This window comes from Lolium perenne, chromosome 2, assembly GCF_019359855.2.
Source record: "Lolium perenne isolate Kyuss_39 chromosome 2, Kyuss_2.0, whole genome shotgun sequence".
Classification (NCBI taxonomy): Eukaryota; Viridiplantae; Streptophyta; class Magnoliopsida; order Poales; family Poaceae; genus Lolium; species Lolium perenne.
In genome coordinates this window covers 25501819-25520822 of record NC_067245.2, presented here as the reverse complement: position 1 = coordinate 25520822, position 19004 = coordinate 25501819, and the positions used below count along the sequence as shown (strand labels likewise).

General features: G+C 42.8%; 1 long non-coding RNA gene across 17 annotated transcripts; it reads right to left on the bottom strand.

Moving 5' to 3' along the window:
- Window positions 1–7795: 7795 nt before the first annotated feature.
- Window positions 7796–18475, bottom strand: LOC127331517 (uncharacterized). 17 transcript variants are annotated; one of them, XR_007869820.2, is made up of 15 exons: window positions 18282–18475; window positions 17402–17493; window positions 17170–17322; window positions 14842–16048; window positions 14667–14746; window positions 14005–14112; window positions 13728–13899; window positions 13497–13611; window positions 13087–13389; window positions 12167–12280; window positions 11390–11726; window positions 10483–10583; window positions 9743–9918; window positions 9100–9238; window positions 7796–8821 (listed from the first exon to the last, which is right to left on the bottom strand). It is a non-coding gene; the product is annotated as an uncharacterized lncRNA (long non-coding RNA). The 17 variants fall into 17 exon arrangements; XR_007869823.2 differs by having other exon boundaries at window positions 9100–9235; XR_007869829.2 differs by having other exon boundaries at window positions 9796–9918.
- Between the last annotated feature and the right edge of the window lie 529 nt (window positions 18476–19004).

Below are 19004 nucleotides of genomic sequence, written 5' to 3'. Positions count from 1 at the left end.
CTACCATTATTGTTCTACTAAACGTTGGCACATCTTATCTTGAAGCAGAGTTTTTTTTTTCTTTCGAAAACGAGGTCGAAACCTCTAGCCTCTACATCGAAATGATCCATAACTCAACTCAACATGACATGTATAGTTTCGCGCGTTGACAATTAGACGCAGGTCCCATCATCAGCCCGGATGGAACTAATAACAGAAATCTACACTCCATCAACTCGTGTGCCACACAAAATATTAAATCTAGAAGTAGATCTGAAGTATGAACCCCCCTGTTCCTCCTGCGTAGCAGGGAGTTCAAAAGCCATTGGACAAGAAATTAGAGGCCAACACATTGTTTTATTATAACATGGGACAACGGATACATGTGCTTTTAGTAAACTGGGCTTGGCTCTAGTGGTCAGGTTTCTTGTGGTGGAACCATTCAGATTCAAGTCCTAGACTTGGCATGGGTATTTGCATTTACCTGGATTTATTCTATGATTTGATTGTCGTTATGCTTTCAGTGGTAGGTGACGTACCCGTCAACAGCGAGACACCAATGGTGACTTCGTTAACCTCAAAATCTGACGGCTCAGTCCCTCGAAGGTGCTCATAGGGGTGAGTGTACATGCGTGTTTGTAAGTGTTTGTGTTGTACTATGTACTACTAGGAAAAGGCTTATTGTTGGCGCACCAAAAAGGCAATTGCCGGCGCACTAGAGCCCGCCGGTGGGAACATGCCGGTGGTAATTGCTTATTGCCGGCGAACCGAGTAGGTGCGCCGGCGGTAACTGCGTTATCCCGACGCACCTGTCTAGTGCGGCGGCGGTAAGTTATACAAGAAAACAAAAAAAATCCTATATCTAGATCTAGCTCATCAACTGTGGTTGTCTTCTCTGCGCCGGTGTAGGAGGTGCAGGAGGATGCCGAAAGATCCCGAGGTTGCCACGCCGGTGTAGGAGGATTAGCCGGAGGTGGTGGAGGAGCCCGGAGGTGGTGGAGGAGGCCAGAGGTGGTGGAGGAGGCCGAAGGACGTCGAGGAGGCCGGAGATGGTGGAGGAGGCCGGAAGACGTCATGGCCATCGGTGCAGGAGGAGGCCATGCAGATGAGTTTGTCGCGGGAGTAGCTCGCCGCAGCAGCCGGAGAAGGTTGTGGGTGTAGAAGAGGAGGAGGAGGAGGAGGATGAGGAGGAAAAGAGGAAAGTGAGGACCACGGGCTGGTTTGGAGTATATATAGCATAGGTTACCGCCGACGCACCAAATATGGTGGTGCGCCAACAATAAATTTTTTCTTTTTTTATCCAAATCTAAAACCTGAAAAAGTCATGTTTCTGTTTTGAATTTGCCGAATCCAACTTTTGTGTTCGTTGAATTCGGATAGAAAATTTCGCGTAGATACATTTTGATATAAAAAAAAGTTTTTCAGTCATATGCAACCAGAAATCCCATTTTTCCGAAAGATGATGCCGTTCTCCATGATATATCAAAATTCATGTTTTTGAATTTTCACTAAAACTAGATGACATAATACATGGGAATTTCAAAGAATTTATTTTTTGAATTTTCTATCATTTTCTTTCATTTTTTCAAAAACTGAAAAAGCAGTCCACGGGAGGGGGGTGTGGGGAGGAAAAGTCACAGCAAATACCACCGACGCACCGACATGGTGGTGTGCCAGTGGTAAGGGGGCTCCTATTTTCAGCTTTGCCCGGACCTGGTTGACACTTATCCCCGTCGCATTAAATTTTTTCTGCGCCGGCGGTATTGGGTCATCACCAGCGCGGCGGAAATATGGTGCGCTAGTACTATTTAGCACCGGCATGCACAGTTTTTGGTGCGCCGGCAATAATGTTTGCGGCTATGTGCCTTTTCCTAATAGTGGTGTTCTAAAGAAAAAAAAATACATCTGCTTTTAGAGTTTGCTTCGATAAATTTTCATGTGCTGATGGAAATAGACATGAACATGTACAAACCTGTTTTTGTTTTTGCAACTTAACAGGGAAATTTTGTCCCAAATTTTACTTTTGCGAGTGGTCTGATTTTATCAAAAATTGAGTACGTAGTTCCTGTAAAATAAGCTGAGACATAAAATAACATTATAAATGCTGATGAAACTATCAATATGTATGAATATGTATATAACTTTACATTTGCATATCTCAGTGTTTTAGGTTGTATGCAGCTTTTCGATGCAGAGGCTGATAGAATTTTTAACGGGCACGACCAAGTTCTTTTTTTTTTCCTTTGAGGGGGCGCCAAGTAAGTGGAATTAGATTTTTTGTACGACGGATCAAAAATAGTCTTCAGGTCAGCTCACATATCAGCCCAAAGGGCCGTCATCTCATGTCCCATGCGGCCATTCGGACAGTGGATCGGCTTGCACTAGCAAGTGAAACCAAAGTTGTCACCGTACACAGTTTTAAAGAAAACGCTAAAAAGTTAAAGAAACTGTCAACGTCGCTTTGTCTTGCCAACGATTTATCTTACCGAAGACGACTGAAATGCAAAATGACTGCGAAGCGGTCAAAACGAGATTGAATATTCGTGGACGGCTGCAGATGATCAAATCCTTGCAGATTTTCTCTGAAAAAAAGTGATGCCACGTTGCTTTCTTTCATTATCTCACTGAAGTCAAAATGGATGTATTTGCATTGTTTGTTCGGTTTTCTAGTGGCGGTGTATTTTTTGATAACGGAAATATTAATATCAAGAAGATAAAATAATATCAAGGTATTAGCTGGCTGAGGCATCATGTGTGCACACAACTAAAAGGAAAGGAAAACAAAAAAGCCCGCCAATGAGATTGGTAACCCGTAGCAGTACTAAACATCCACCACCATGACAACTCTCCGATTACAAAAGTGGTTCTACAATGGCAACATCTTTAGGAATAGTCAGTGGCGGAGCCAGAGCAAAACTAATCAGGGTGCACAACTTTTGGCTAACCTAAAATTATAGCAAATTTAAGACACATGGGTGCACATGTGAGTATGGAGAGGGGTGCACGCACTAATTTTTAGATTAATTGCAGGCTTAAATTTTTTTCTACCCGGGTGCATGTGCACCCTGGTAGCTTCAAGTAGCTCCACCGCTGGGAACAGTACACAAGTGTTGTTGTTCCTCGATGCATTGGGTTGAGTACTAGGATGATATAGTCATTCTGTTGATCTTTGATAACACACAAGCAAGACGAGTGACCGGACCGTGTGACAACGTGAGGCAACCTTTGATCCCACCAAAGGAAGTGTGAGGAGATCTCTGATCTCTCTATTTTCTTGCCCTTCAAACATTGTAGTGATAATGGTCCACAAAGACATCGTTCGAGTTGGGAACGTGTATCCTCGAGAGTTGCAACAAGTGTAACGAGTACTGTCACAACTTAAGTTGGATGCCAGCATAACTCTGGTGTGAGAGGCATTTTTGGAGTGCACATTCACGATAATACATTCACATCATGAAACATGAGAGGGATCCAAATTATCGTTCTATGATGTGCCTCACAATAAGGACATGAAAAAAAAATGAGGATGGAAAGGTTGGGAGGGTACGCATTACTGGCGGCTCGATGAGTATTCAACAATTAATTATGGAGTTTGAATGGTTAGTTCTGGGTGATCATCAGTGGGATATTACTCCAGCTGGTCATGATGTTTTCCGTGTGGTTTTTCAAACAAAAGCAGATTTGGTGAGGATGAGAAGGCTCAAACCAGTGTACGTATAAGGTACAACCATTACTATGCATTTTGAGGATTGGACATCTAGGAAGTTAGACAAATGGGAAATCTATGATATCTGGATAAGAGTTTTCGGATGCCTGGATACTTTATGCAGAGATTTCTTAGGCTTACTTGATGTTGGGTCTCTAGTAGGGAAAACAAAAGAGGTAGATATGAAATTCACTTGGGAGCATGGGATCGCTCGTATGCGCATTGGCTGTACCAATCCACATCTTATTCCAAGATATTTGGACCACTTCTATGATGGTAAAGGTTTTGGTATCGAGTTCATGTGGAGGCTCTCGATGGGTCAGTGGTGCCCGCTGGTTTTGCTGATCAAGACGAGAATGATGCCGGTGATAGTATAGATAATGAGGAAGATGCTAATGGAGATGATGATTCTCTTAGTAAGAACAAGGGAGAAGATGAAGAGAAAGAAAATCATAACAATGTAGATGAACAACTAAAAGACAATAGTTATTCTAAAGAAATGGTGGAGATGGTGGAGCACATTCAGTTTGGGTCTGGTCTGGACCACCACTGTGGGTCTCCAGTTTGTCCAAGCTTGTCTCCTTCTCTTAGAGGCTCTAAGTTAGCTCCCTCCAAGAGATGGTATGAGATCGTTGAGGAGGAGGAGGAGCCTGAGATGGCGCGGTCGGTGCCTCAGCGTGACAACAGTTCATTGGGCAAGAGGATGTCAAACCGAGAGAATGGGCATATTCCTAGATCAACTACCGCTACAAATTCCGCTGCCATGGCAGGCTACCGCAGTGGAGTCTCTAGCAGTCGATGCCACGACAGGATATCGCAGCAAAAGTTCTGGAAGTTTCGCTGCCAAGCCCGGAGGCATCTCTTTCTCATGTTTCAACTTCATTTAAGATCACTGTGGATCACCGATGGCTTCACAGGTCTCGCAGAAGGTTGAAAGTGCCAAGCAAGTGGATGGGTCTGTTACACCGGTGCGAGCGTCTCCATCACATTCGGAGACCCTAATTTCTTTGAATAATTGGTTCGACTCATACTCCACAAGGGAGCATGCATAATCGGGTTGTTTCTGTATCGTCGTCCCATGTTGTTAATACTGACAAAGAGTCTGAGTCCACAAGGGGCACTGGGGTTTTTCTTGGCGGAAGATATTCGAGGGAAGAAGTGACCTCTTTTGGAGGAATTCTGGAGTCGGCGGTGCTTGGTGTGCGTATAAGTGAGCGTATCAAGGCCCAATCAAATGCCGACGCAACCCAGCTGGAGCGTGCTCAACAACATGTGCAGGCTCGTGATGATATCTTATACTCAAGTAATAAAATAACATCTCATTTTACTATTGTTGCCATTCCTAATGAACTTCTACTTGCCCGGTCTTGTTTTGGACATTTAGAAAGGTTAGACATAAATCGTGGTAGTGAGAAAAGTGATTTAGATGGATTTTTTTTTGGTAAGAGGAGTCGAAGTAGAAGCATGATAGACCACAGACCACCCCTTAATTATTAGATATGGAATGTAGAAGTTGTATTAATATGAGTACACAAAAAAATCTTGAGCCGAGGCCCCTAGGGATGGGAGGATGCATGGAGTGGTGGACACCTCATGTTGGACATGCTCAGCGACCTGTACCGAGCACCATACCTTGCCATGGGAAGCCCGACCCGGCCCGAAATTTCCGGGCTTGGGCTAGCCCAAGCATGCCAGTGGGCCGGGCATGGGCCAAAATATTGTATCCTCCTATTTGCGCCTCAACTACCAAGGCAGCATGACCTGGCTTTGGGATGGTCATCGTATACATTGTACTGGACGGGGCAAAGCTGAGCCATCGTATCAACAGAACACCACGGTTAGTTCTCAAGACGCGGCAGGCTGCACTCAGGAACCTCGTTGTGGCGTTCATGAGGCCATGAAGAATGCAAGAGATGAGTAAAAATGAAACAGCTCGTTCATACGTACATATTGGACCGGCCGGATAGATCGGAAGAAGACCGCAATCGCGCCAAGAACCACGCCTTGCCCCTCCATCACCAAGGCACCACCCCTTCTACTTCCGCCGATCTACCAACTTCGTCTTTTTCTACGCGGGGAAAGCCATGACATCAGATAAGTTTGTACAGGATTCATCAATCAGAAAAGAAAAGAAAAAAGCTCAATCTGGAGTGTGTCGCACCTCAGTTTCCTTGCTCCTCCCTCGCGGGCCAGTGTAACCAGAGATGGTGCTTGGCTCCATAGTGATGCATAACAGCATGTCCTCTCCTCTCCTCTCCTCGCCAAAGTCCAAAGTCACAAGTCACGCACGCGTTCCCGCCCGCGGATTTGCCATGGCCTCATATTTGTAGACTCGACTTGGAGGGAAAAGAAACTCGAGTTTTGAGGGAAGCAAGCAGAATTTCAATCCATCGGTTCTCCTCCTCTCGTGGCAGCTTCCACCGACGGATGTGATGGATGTGATGAATAGCCCACGGATCACTGACTTGGCTAATTGGAGCGTTGAGCTGATCAATGGTGTGCTTAATTATTATGGGATGGAATCCTAGTAGTCAATCAAACACATGCGGGCGTCTTGTTTTCTGCATTAAACATGAGCTGGCTGGAGGTCATTCATCTTCCCTTAATTCCGCTCTGCATGCATACACCTACCCAGTCAATCGGGTCAAGCTGGGTGAGGAAGTACATGGAAATAATGCCTGGAACATTAGAAAGAACATGGGGCATTATCATTGAATTCTTACATCATATGACTGGAGATTTTACAAGTTCTTTAAAATTGATTGATATATCTACTTTTTTGCATCAGATTTTGATTGTTGGTTTTGCAAATTTTGGTGGCGGTGCCGGCGCTGGCTAGGCACTATGCACCCCGAGGAGGATCCAACCGACACACGCCTCAGAATGGCCTTGTAGGTGTGTGCCGACAAGGGCGGTGGCGTGGCACGGCGGCGGCACGGCAAGGCAAGGAAATGCAAGGCACGTTGACGCGAAGGATAGTCCGGATACATGTCAGGCGAAGTAGTTGCCTAACTTGCTGTCGCACAAGTATGACGACAAAAACAATTGCCGGACTTGTTGCCGGACATGTCCGGCTGCTTGTCGGGCCGGCGGCGATGGGCGATGACGATGCGGCTAAGGAGACGCCAACCTGCTCGCAGTGAAGAAGCACGGCGATCGACAGCGGCGAGGTTGGGCGGCTCAGGGTTGTGTGCGGGACATAGATTGAAGGCTACATCACGCCTGTACATGGATATAGATAGTTTTGAATATGGGCTTGGATGGGCTCTGCAAGTTTAGGGGGAGGGGGATGTACCGAAGAAGCGTTGTAAGTTTATCCTTAGAAGTTTCAGCCGAGACAGAGCAAATTAATAGTCCCATATGTGGTTATGGACAATAATTATTTGCTCTATACGGTTGGAGCTAGTTTTATGAATGGCATTGCCTTTTCAGCAGTGTTTTGAGCTAGCTAGTGTCATTCAAACAAGGTGCATGGACAGAAATCTCCGTATAACAGCATCACATTTCAAGCAGTCTGAATTTCCGTACAAAAACTTGATCTTAAAATTTGAAATTTCTATACTTGTTGGTGGACTCATGTAGGTGTAGTTTGGAGTGAAATAGGAAACGTTCGTTTCTCTCTTTGATCTGCTTGCTAGGAGGAAGAGATCTGATAAGAATGAATGCTTGCACTGGCAGTTCAATAGGTTGTTTCTTTCTACACAACCTGAAGAGAATAACATTAATAAATTTCTAGAAGCCTGGCCAAAAATGCCTAGAATGATTTTTTTAGCCAACAGCATGTGTGCTACAAGGCGTCCCACCGCCAGCAAGCCCGAGAGGCCACCTTGGCTGGAGGAATGGTGGATCCCGCCTATGGAGAAGACCAAGCCCTGTGATTCGTCAATACACCAAAATGTTTCGTTTTTAACTATGTGGACTCCTTGATGCTGTCAGGTTTGTAATACAAGGACATCAAGAGGCCAGATCAAAACGAAGCAATTTAATAAAAAAATGTAGAAATGTGATACCAAGATGCCAGGTACAATTAACCATCAAGCAAGAAATATATCGACAAAAAATATATATCTAGGTTCAAATTTCTGCACCAACATTGCACAACAAATTCACTGAACTTGTTCAAATCAACAGCTAACCAAATGCCAGCATCCAACATGCATGTTCTTTTGCAAGACCAACAACAGATAGGCAGCAACAATTCAACACCTGGTGGCATCTAGACAATACAACACTATGCATGCAGGTCCACGACCAGGTTCATTTTATCGAGAAAACGCAAAAACCCTTTGTGTTTCATTTCATTGAAAAGAGAGATAGAGTTGGTTGTTACATGCCTTGTAAAACACAAAATGCAACTGAGTGCATATCCCAAGTCTACGGCAGCATGCCACGAAGGATCTTGCCCAAAGGGCAGCTTCCTCCTTAATGGTGGACACGACTCTGTTTACAGAGGGTTGAGCTCCTCTAGAAACACAGTCATTGTGGTGCTTACATATTAGCCACGGTGTCAGCCGAGTGATGGAGACGAGGCCCTTGCGCAGTGCCAGTCCTGGAGTGTATCGTCCTGCTTTGGTGGTCTGCAAGTTCCCGTAGCCAGGAAAGAACCTCAAACCAGACCTGGCGGCAGAAGCAGCAACCCGTCATCTGGTGTTGGATTTTTTCCATCTCCTGGTCACGGAGGACTCAGCTAGGGTGGTGTTGGAGTCCCTGACGATGCAGGCAGGTGGCGGTCCAGCAGCGGCCCAGCAGCGGCCCATGTTCGCTAGCCCCAGTGGAAAAACATGATAGGCTGTGCAGCTCAGATTTTCCGGATCAGGCACCAAGCACTGCAATAGGTAGAACCCTGGAACGTGGCCTTGTTGCACGATCTCGCAATGTAGGTGCCATCGCTGCTCCACCACCAGGTTCTCAACTTGAATATATAGCATGCCGTTTGCACTCCACATCAACTTGCTCTCTCGCAACACCACAAACGAGTTCCCGGTGAAGCTTCAGACCAGCCAGGTTATCTCCAGCTCATCCTCACTCGGCGCCGCCGCCTCGCCTACAACCATGCGCGAGGCGCACGAGGCCACAACGACCACAACAGCAACACCAACGGAGCGAGCAGGTGCAGATACCCATCATTCCCGTCCCCTGACATCTCATGTACCAAGAGGGAAAACAATCAAACTATTGTAAAATAATCAACAACTCACACAGTTATGCACATTGGATACTTAAATGTGGCATACCATCATGTAGGTATGTTTTTAACTCTCATCATACTAGCAGAGTACGAAACAAAGCTATTTGACATCTGAGCTGGACAACAACACCAAAACAAGGTTCCAACATAGCTCACAGTCCCCGAGGCATGGTACTACATCATTTACAACGTTCATCACCATATATGTTACAGAAAAACGAGGTACCTTTGGGTTGCCGATGCCGTGGAGATCCTGAACAATGGAGTCGAGGTTGCTACGGTGGGCTTCAGGCGACATGGACTCGCCTCACCCAGTATACAGATCCAACAAGTAGTATCAGAATAATAAAATAGTGAACAACCTGCTACAATTCCCAATTGGAATAAACTGGTCATTGGCAGAAATGGATTCACCAGATTCATATAATATTTCCAAGAAAATAATCTCAAATCTCCAATGAAGACGAATTGGGTAGGGATAGCACAAGCAAGTAAGGAACCAACGGGGAATACATCTGGTTAACATCTAGACTCAACCATAATAGCAGTAGTTAAATGTTAACTTAAGCTACAGCTAGATTGCACTACAAGCAACAAGCTTAGTGGCATCGTCTAGCTATATAACAGTCATTCATGTTTAAAAAGCATTTTCTAGAACTGGAACAAGTTACCGTATCTGGATGTTGTTTTCCATCAAGTTTTCATGCATCTTCAACTTTTATGCTAATGGTACCAAACTAAAAAAATTAATTTCTGAAAAGAAAAGCAAGGAGATATTATTATTTTCACTTGCAATCACAATCTCCAAGAGAACCAGCCACTGACTAAGCAAAGCTCCGGTGGAGTGCCTAGTCATAAGCAAGACTCACTAGTCAGTGTTAGCATCCAAGACCAAACAACCGTCCTAACTTCTGGCTGTTACCGGTGGCGATGACCTTGGCATGTGAGGGAAGCACCATGGGCAGTGGGCTTCTCATCACCGCTCTCGTGCAGGCGAAGAGCACATGTCCCCATCATCATGCCGCTTCGCTGGCTTGATCCCTCCCTGGTGAGAGGTGTGGCACCAAAATGCAATCAATAAGCAGCCAGCTCAATACAAGGAACATGTTATATGATTAACTCTCAGCAGCAGCAAAACACTAAAAACATAAAAACTGCAACAACCTTAAATATTTAATTAATAGGTCCTTATGTATAGCAAATATTCTTAACATATCCTGACACATGTAACTTGTTTTGCTGTTACTGAAACTGAAAAGTACTACTACTCATTGGAAAATGCAATTTTCATAAGATCTATCTGCTTGACACGTCTATCACTTAAATGCAATTACTACCAGAAACTTGGCATCAGAGAATGAAACTAGTTAACACATCAAAGTGTTGCCCAAAATAACCATGAATAAATCACTGGAAGCTTGGAATACATTTAGCCAATAGCTTGGAATAACCATGAGAGAAAACAAAATTGTATTGGCATCCTTGATCGAGTACACATTTTTGTTCAGACTCGACAAAAAGACAAGACACAAAGCAGTGTTTATGATGGTATACTGTCTATTGGATAAGCCCTTGGCAGCGTTGATCAGCAAATCAGCAAGGCACTCACCAATGGTCTTGATGTTCCTGAAGGGGGGAGGAGGAGATCCGCACTTTATCTCCTTACAACACAAGTAGACCCAATAAGGGTGAGCATCATCATGTGGCCCGCTGCAACAGGGTGATAAGCACCACATCATGGAAAGTTTGAACTGAATAACAAAACAACAAGAACATGATGTGGCTAAAAATATTACTAATAAATCACTCTTCGAACACTATCATATTCAAAGCTCAACTAACCATTGACTCGCAACTTCAAATAGAAGCTAAGTATGTATATAATGCCAGCGAAAACAAGTGGAGGAAAATATTGTGAAGTTAATTATTCCCTATAATTATCTCACATCAGTGCTCTTAACAATTCAACAGATGATATTTCATGAGATATATCGATTTCCTATTGATACTCCCGTGTATGTGGGTCTGTACAAGAGCTAAACACGACATCCACGTACATCCATTGCAAAAAGACCTAGAAAGAGGTAATAAATTGTTAATCCTAATACACATCAATAGGCAAGAAATAAAGTAGTAAACTAGTTGCCCCTAATACATATCATCGTAGCAATATTTAATTTGAAACATGACAAGAAAGAAAGTAATAGACTCATACATAGCACCAATACATACAACAATGGGCCCCCATGACGTGTAGCTACCATTTCAATCAGACCTATCAAACAAAGCCAATAACAATACTGCCACAAATTAAACTGATGTTGTTCTACTACAACAACGTCCAGGATCATGGCATAGCAACAAATAGTGCAATAAACTTCACCGCAACACATTATCCTGAAGATATCCATTAATACAACTGACATGATCTAATAATACTAATCTACAAGTGCGCGAAACAAGCATCACCAGGCAAGTAGGATTGCAGAGAAAATCTCGGAACTGAGAGAGGCTACCAGCGCAGCTACCGATGATGGCATCGACGATGATCTGGGTGTAGTGGATGATCTCTATGGTCTTTTCCCGTTGTTGCAGCCATGCATCATGAGAAAGTTGGCGAGATGCTCGATGATGGGGAACTGCACCTTGCGGAAGCGCTTCGCCGAGTAGCATCAGCCATGTGCAGAAGGAATATGTGGTGGTTAGTCGACATTACTGCGAGACCGAAGAGGTATTCGAAACCTAGGACCAGCCGAGCCTACCACCACAGCGAGCCTCGGGAGGCCATCCCAGCTGTAGCACGGCTACAACCACACCAGATCATGCCAGACCGATACACCTAGGGCCATTGGTCTGCACAAGAACAACATAAACAACCATCTGTTTAGCTTGTAAGAAGACAATACAAGGAAAAGTAACTATCCACGATTCTGACAAGAACCACGTCTCGATCATAGTACTTTTCCGAATCTCAAATCTTGATGGCACATTAAAAATTCAACATAGACTACAGAAAATGGAATGAACAAGAAACATTGGGATTTTTACGACCATTGCCTAATGGTATCCAAATTGTCATGGCAGTCAACTAACGTAGCTATACACTAGCTAAACAGTAAAATGGAAAATTGGATCATGCCATCATGTTTTAAACTCTTATCATACAAGCATCGAATATGAAACAAAGCTAGATACACCAATACAAAAACAAGGTTCCAACACGCAGTATTCACTGCACAACACTACAGCACTGAAACTAACGTCACCATATATGTTACAGAAAAAAGAGGTACCTTTGGATGCCAGTGTTGACAAGCTATGAAGCTACTGAACGGCGGCGGCTTCAATGTTGCCTCGTTGGTCCTTGAGGACGAGTTCATGGATGACATGTACTACCCCCACTCAGCCTACAGATCCAACAAGTATGTGTTAGAATAAAAAAATTGTAAACAGCCTGGTGATTCTCAATTGGAATAAAATAGCCATCAGAAAAAATTGAACTGGGATATGCCAGATCCATAGAAATCTCAAATCTTCAATAAGAATGAAATGGATTCAATATACAATGGCCTTGATAAATCTCTTTGATAATTGGAGATGGCATCCAAATTTTGGAACAAGAATCAGGATATCTAGAATAAAAGTAACATAATTTTTCTAATGCAAACTTTACAAATGTGCGCTTCATGCTTAGTAAAAATTAATTTAGTTACTTTCTGGAACTTTTTTTTGGTTACTATCTGAACTATTTTCTTAGTTAGTTTCACATCACCAGTACAATAGAACACTAGAATGGATCATGACAAAAGAACTACATGATGTATTTGTCAAACATAATTTAAAACGAGAAAACGCAAAAAAAAACATGTGTTTCATTTCATTGAAAAGATAGGACAATGTTGTAACCTCTTTAAAGGCGTGTAAAACAAACCCTTCTGTCTGTCGAACATAATCTGGATACATGACAAGGCTTTAAGTAAACCTAGAAATGAGTGGTGTTCTAAACACTGTATCTTACATAGCAAAGGAACAACTATTCTAGTTTATTTGTCAATGATTATACGGTAATACTATGATGAGTCATATTTTAACATAAGGTAATAAACAACACAAGGGGAAAATATTGTAGCACGGGTAAGATAAAGCATTTGACTGACTCAAAAAAGAGAGCTTTTAATTTACATAGTCCAAACCTAGCAGAAAGTAGTCTCACCAGTGACAATTGCAATGTCTTGAAGAAGAGCCTTGCACCTTACACCAAAACAAAGAGCTTTAGTAGCAACTATATTCATGATCCCTTAGAGCTTGTTGACAACTTAAGTTGCCAAAGCCTCGCCAGATATGTCCTCTGCAATTGTGAGAAATGCCAATCTCAACTGCTGATTTTCTCCAACGGAGCTTGGATTTCTTCAACTGAGGAGATATTCTAATCAATGACAGGAATTCGGGTATTTTCAAACACAACAATGGACTTCTCAAGGAGTGTTACAAACTGAGAAAGTTATCCTCTATCAATCTGCACAAATGGTTCAAACGAGTTACCACCTCAGGTCATCATCCCGTAACACTTACTCAACCACAAAATGGAATTGGAAAGAGAGCAGTCCTAGTTAGGCTGCTTACCTACATTGCTTTCCTCCAATCAAGAGAACACCATTGGGATCAATTTTTTTAATAACCACCATGAACCTGGTCTGAACAAAGTCATTGTTGTTTCCAGTAGATGTAGCCACAATAGCTGAAATAGAAGAGCAAAGTCTTTTATGCCATATTCCTTCCTTATTTTAGATCTTCAATAAGAATGCATTACTTATTTTGGATAAAATCCACATATATAGCATCACACTTTCTCACCTTTAATATCCCTCCTAAACTTCACAGGTTTACGATGCACCATTCTTATCTATGCCCTCTTTGATAGATACTGGTTTTTCCCATTAGTTACACTCATCAGTCCTAGTTTCATGATATTATGAGCAAGAACGGATGCCTTCATGGTTACATCGCCTGCTGAGTCATGGTCTTGCTAGCGACCCCAAAAATGCGATGAACTAATTAATATATGCCTAGAAAATATGTCTAGTTTGTGCATGACAACATACAATATTAGCTCGGAGACCACTATGCTTACTTCACAAATTAAAGCATTCTTCATGGGATCAGCGAGCTCGATTCACCTGGCGTTCATAGCTCCACTTGTCTTTACGGCAGCCAAACTCGTCCAACGCAACATTCCTTCCTGCAAAATCAAGTAATGAGAAAGAGAGGTCAAGAGAAGAAGAAGCCTTGTATACGAAAGAGAGAAAAGAGCTCATCAGAACATATACAAGTCATCCTACTCTCTCTCAGATGGTGGTTGTTAACTGTGGTTAGCCTAAAAAACTTAACATTTTAAATCTAGAGAAAACCCTAGTACCATAAATAAATCAGATTAAGTGTAGATGAAGCGTTTATTTATTTCTCACAATGCATTAGACTTGCACATAATCAAGCAAGTGTAAATCTTGGGGCAAGCTGGTCTAATCTGATGGAGTGTAGGGGTAGGTGCTCCCTTCGTTCCATATTAATTATCGCGGATTTGATTGTATCTAGACACATTTTTTTGTATAGATACATCCGAATTTGCAACAACTAATATGGAACAGAGGGAGAAGAAACTAGAGAAGCATCATTCATTCACATTTGCACATCACACAATACATTAGTACAGAGTGATACAACTAAGTAAGCAATCCCATTCCCACGTCACAAAAACACTAAGTAAAGAAATTAGTTGGTAGGAGCTAGGCTTACAAGTTTCTCCTGAATGTTCTGAGGATGCTGACGTTCAGGAACCCCCTCCACCCAGAAGAAATTGGTAGACACACTCCTACCTAAAAAGTAAACAAGTTTCACATCGGATGTTGTTTTTTCAAAGCACCAAGCAATGCCAAGAATATTATAGTAGACCACAAAAATAGGAGAGTACCGGAAACGCAAACGAGTGAGGCTCCTCATGCCGCAACAGATTGCTGGACAAGTCCCCGTAGTTAACAGAAACCCGTGTTTTGATAAGCAGCAAAGGCATATGCATCAATGAGAAGGCAACAACATAACTCGCCTTTATATTGCAGCAGCATTGCATTTGTTGAATCACATTGTAGTACAAGTATCAATAAGTACCAGATTAGAGAACAGATGTACACAAAACATTCAAGCAACTTGAAAAGGCCCCTATAATTAACAAAACAACTGATAATTAGTAAATGTAAAATATGTTATTTCCATGCTTCATTAACACACTGGCATCACTTGCATTGCATCATTACCACCACAGCACCGGCACCAACTTCATTTCATTGAAATGATCAATAGGCAATCGAAACTACGAGTGACCCAGATTTTTCAAAAATAAAACCAAAATGTTCCTTTGCAGGGTCAAAATCAAAGGTTGAGAGACCGACGAGGCATATGGCAAAGAAAATGGCAGCCACAATAAAAAAAGACCTTGTGGATTAATTAGAAAGGAAGAGTGCTTAAATATGGCAACTCAAGTAAATCATACAGAAGCACATTTAGGTACTAGCTAGAGAACATTATAAAATAGAATATTGGTAGTTTGGTTACCTTAAGGTAGATAGAATTCCAAGCTATGTATCAAATAAATTGTTTTCCACAACATGTTCTCAATCAAATTTACATTTCTTATAATGGAGCATAAAAATTGAATAAATATTCACCTCTCCTGGACTGGATCATAGAAACAAATACGTAAATCTACTCCCAGCAAGACATATCTGACTAGTAACAATTAATTATTCCACTACTAATAGAACTGGCCGGCATAAATACATTTAACGCCACATATCCGAGTTGAATACAAACCTATTGGTCATGCAAGCACGTGAGGAGACAACGGATACCATAGACTGTAGACATGCATCATCTACAAATTAAGCAGCATCCCACTGAATCGCACTAACCATCAGATAGTCGCAGAGCAAACCGCCATTCGTAATACCGGATTTAACATGACAAAACATGTATAAACAGAATATGCTAACTCAAATGTCTTTCACAGCAATGGCTTCTTTCAGTGCATTTTAGCTTCCACGTACAAACTAACATATGTGAACTAGACATCTTAGGCATACTTACTGAGACCTTGTCTGTAGTAGAAAATACTCATGTTTCATCTGCATGAGGAGATGATAAACAAGAACTAAGAAGTGATTCATGAGAATAACAAGAGAAGGTGCCAAAGAAAGACACTGGCAATGGATTTTTTAACTTAACATCCAAAACAGCAATACAAGATGTGGAAGTCGAGATACAACAGAATGATAATTCCCTAAATATCACTCAAAACAGCCAGCAATAAAGGGACTTCAGAAACATGTTGTGCTACTGAGTCAAGCAAAAGAGCACCTCTAAAAATAGTCCGAACCCAAGGAGAACAGAGGACCAAAGGGTTGTTCAAATATCTCCAGACGAAAGAGCCAATAGATATCAACAGTATAAAAGAGGTTTTACACTAGCATTACGGTAGATTCCTAGTACATCATCAAGATGGCGTGCTTTAGTTCTTCAAGAAAGTAAGCTTTTATCCTATGCCATACCACAATCTTGGCTCAAAACATTTAATAGCAGGCCGTAACTGATAATATCCAAAACACAATTTCTAGCAATCAAAACCAAGCAGAGTATGACAGAAGCATTTCATCGTCATCATCATCATCAATATCAAGAGAGAAGAGTTCAGAGCATGTTTATATTTTTTATGTTTGACTTAAGCCATTCAACCTTAGAGGATGGCATGGACCTTATTTTCCATCTTGATGTCAAATATCTACGCGCAGAAAAAAAGTGGTAATCAAACTTGACCAATACGATTTCAAAATTTGCGACCAAATGCAGAAAAACATGACCATTCCACTGCTATCATGAACTCCCACGGAAAGCATGCCACTCTAAAACCAGTGGTTTGCATCACATTGCATGATTACAAGACATTGTGACTATGAACATCATAGTTCGCGTGGTGTTTTGGAGTGGGTCCTGATAAAGACCATACCAGCACTACGTCTCATACTATGGAAAATATGGGTTAATTCTGGATATTATCATAGACAAGTACTCTCTTTGAGCACTACAGAGACACCCAGCCTTAAGAGACAAACTCCATATCCTAATTTCTGACAGCTGGACTGAACAATTGGTCTTCCATATATAATTCCTTGCATTGAGCAATAACATGATGCTGCAACCAGACAACAACATTATGGGTGTAGGGATTAGAATTATCTCAACTCCATACTTGAAGCTGATGCGCGCGAGCGTGTCCATCCTGGTCAGCTCGTGCTTGAGGTTGTCCATGGCCAAGCAGCACAACTGCAGCGGCGACCTCTCCAATGACATCAGCAGCGTGGTGGCTGCCAGGGACGTGGTCCTGAGCTATACCCCTCATATCCTGAAACAAAATAGGACTTACTAGAGAAAATGTGAATATGTTGTCAGTACGTAACCAGAAAATAAGGCTACAAACAGACCTGAAGTACTCATTTGGATCATCACAATTACACCATGATGAATGTGGTGTTTAGGATGCTCGTCTGCATGGGATGTGAATAAAATCATTGACCTGCAAAACACACACAAGCAGATGAGCTCCTTAGTAAGCTAGCTATTCTATTTACAAATAGGCAAGCAAATACAGAAAAGATTCACTTCAAGCTCTCATAAGACTCCCACGGAAATCATGGCGTTTGATGTCAAAACTCAGTGGTTTACATCGCACTACACATTGTTTAATCAATATTCATTACTACAGATTCATATCTAATAAACAGAATGACTTCTGATCACATGGATCATTTTATTAAAATCAGTATTAAGCAGGATCTTGACTTTGAATTTATCAGTTTTGCATGACATAACGGTTTTCCTTCAGCATCGGCAGCTCCAAATCAACAAAAGTAAACATTTATAGTTGTATGAACATAAGGTATAACTAGTCAGGGAATGCTCTTTAACTTGCCAAAGCTAACATGGTCATTATTCACAAACCAGATGCATCTGTCCACATGAGAAAGTAAGCTAACATGGCCTGCTATCGAATTTTGGCATGTCGAAATCGTAAATCGCAGCAGCTGCTCTGAATCATAATAGGATACATGGATCAACAGAGCATAACTGAATTAGTATTGTCCAGCGGCCTTGGGCAAGGAAATTGCAGAAGCTACTACACTGAAACCAATCTGAACCAAGTAAAGCTACGAAACTACACACAGGATCTCTCAGGATCCAAATCGTAAATATCAGTAGAAGCTGAGCAAGATGGTATTTCTCTTATTACACTCCGGGCAGCGTCCTGCAATAATTGGTCTGGCCTAGTAATAGGGAGAAAAAGAGGGGTGAGAGATGGCTCACCGGCTGTGGCGGTTGCGGCCTTTTTCCGGCGAGTTGGTCAGAGGAGACGGCCAGGACGGAGCGGCCTCGTGGTGGATGGCGCCGGATATGGCGGCCAAGGAGATGCCTCGCGTGGAAGACGAGGGGATGTGTCCTAATGTCTCCCTCTGTCCGCCGGCGAGGTTGAGGGAGTGGCAAGCCAGCCGCCTGTCGTTGGGAGCAGGCAGAGCTGGGATAGAAAGGAGACCATTGGGGGTTAGGGTTTGTTTTCTGACTGTGCGGAGGGAGCCGCATCGTATTAGGAGGAGGAGGACTGACCGAGGATGTAGAGGTCGTCGGCTGCGTGGACCTTGGAGGCGGCCGGTGACCGGGGAGTTGGAGGGACCCCACGGCTGGTGCATCGCCGGCACAGATAGGGTTAGCGGCGGCGCATCGATAAATCATTTGCAGGGGAGGCGCGTGGATGCATCTTTGGCGAGGTGCGCCGGCGGCGGCGCCGGCGCCGGGGAAGACAGGGATGCATGCGATGCGAGGGGAAGCAACCCAACAGTGTCAGTGTGGTAGAACTCACTCACAATTAACGCACTACTAGTACTAAACTGTGCGTCTCTCTCACTCACAATTAACGCAGCACCAAAATTTCATTGGAAATGTAAAAATCACTTGGACTTCTGCCGCCGTGATTACTCCCTTTCAATGAAAAAGAGAGTGCCCCGTTCCGAGTTAACTATTCGCGGCGCCCAA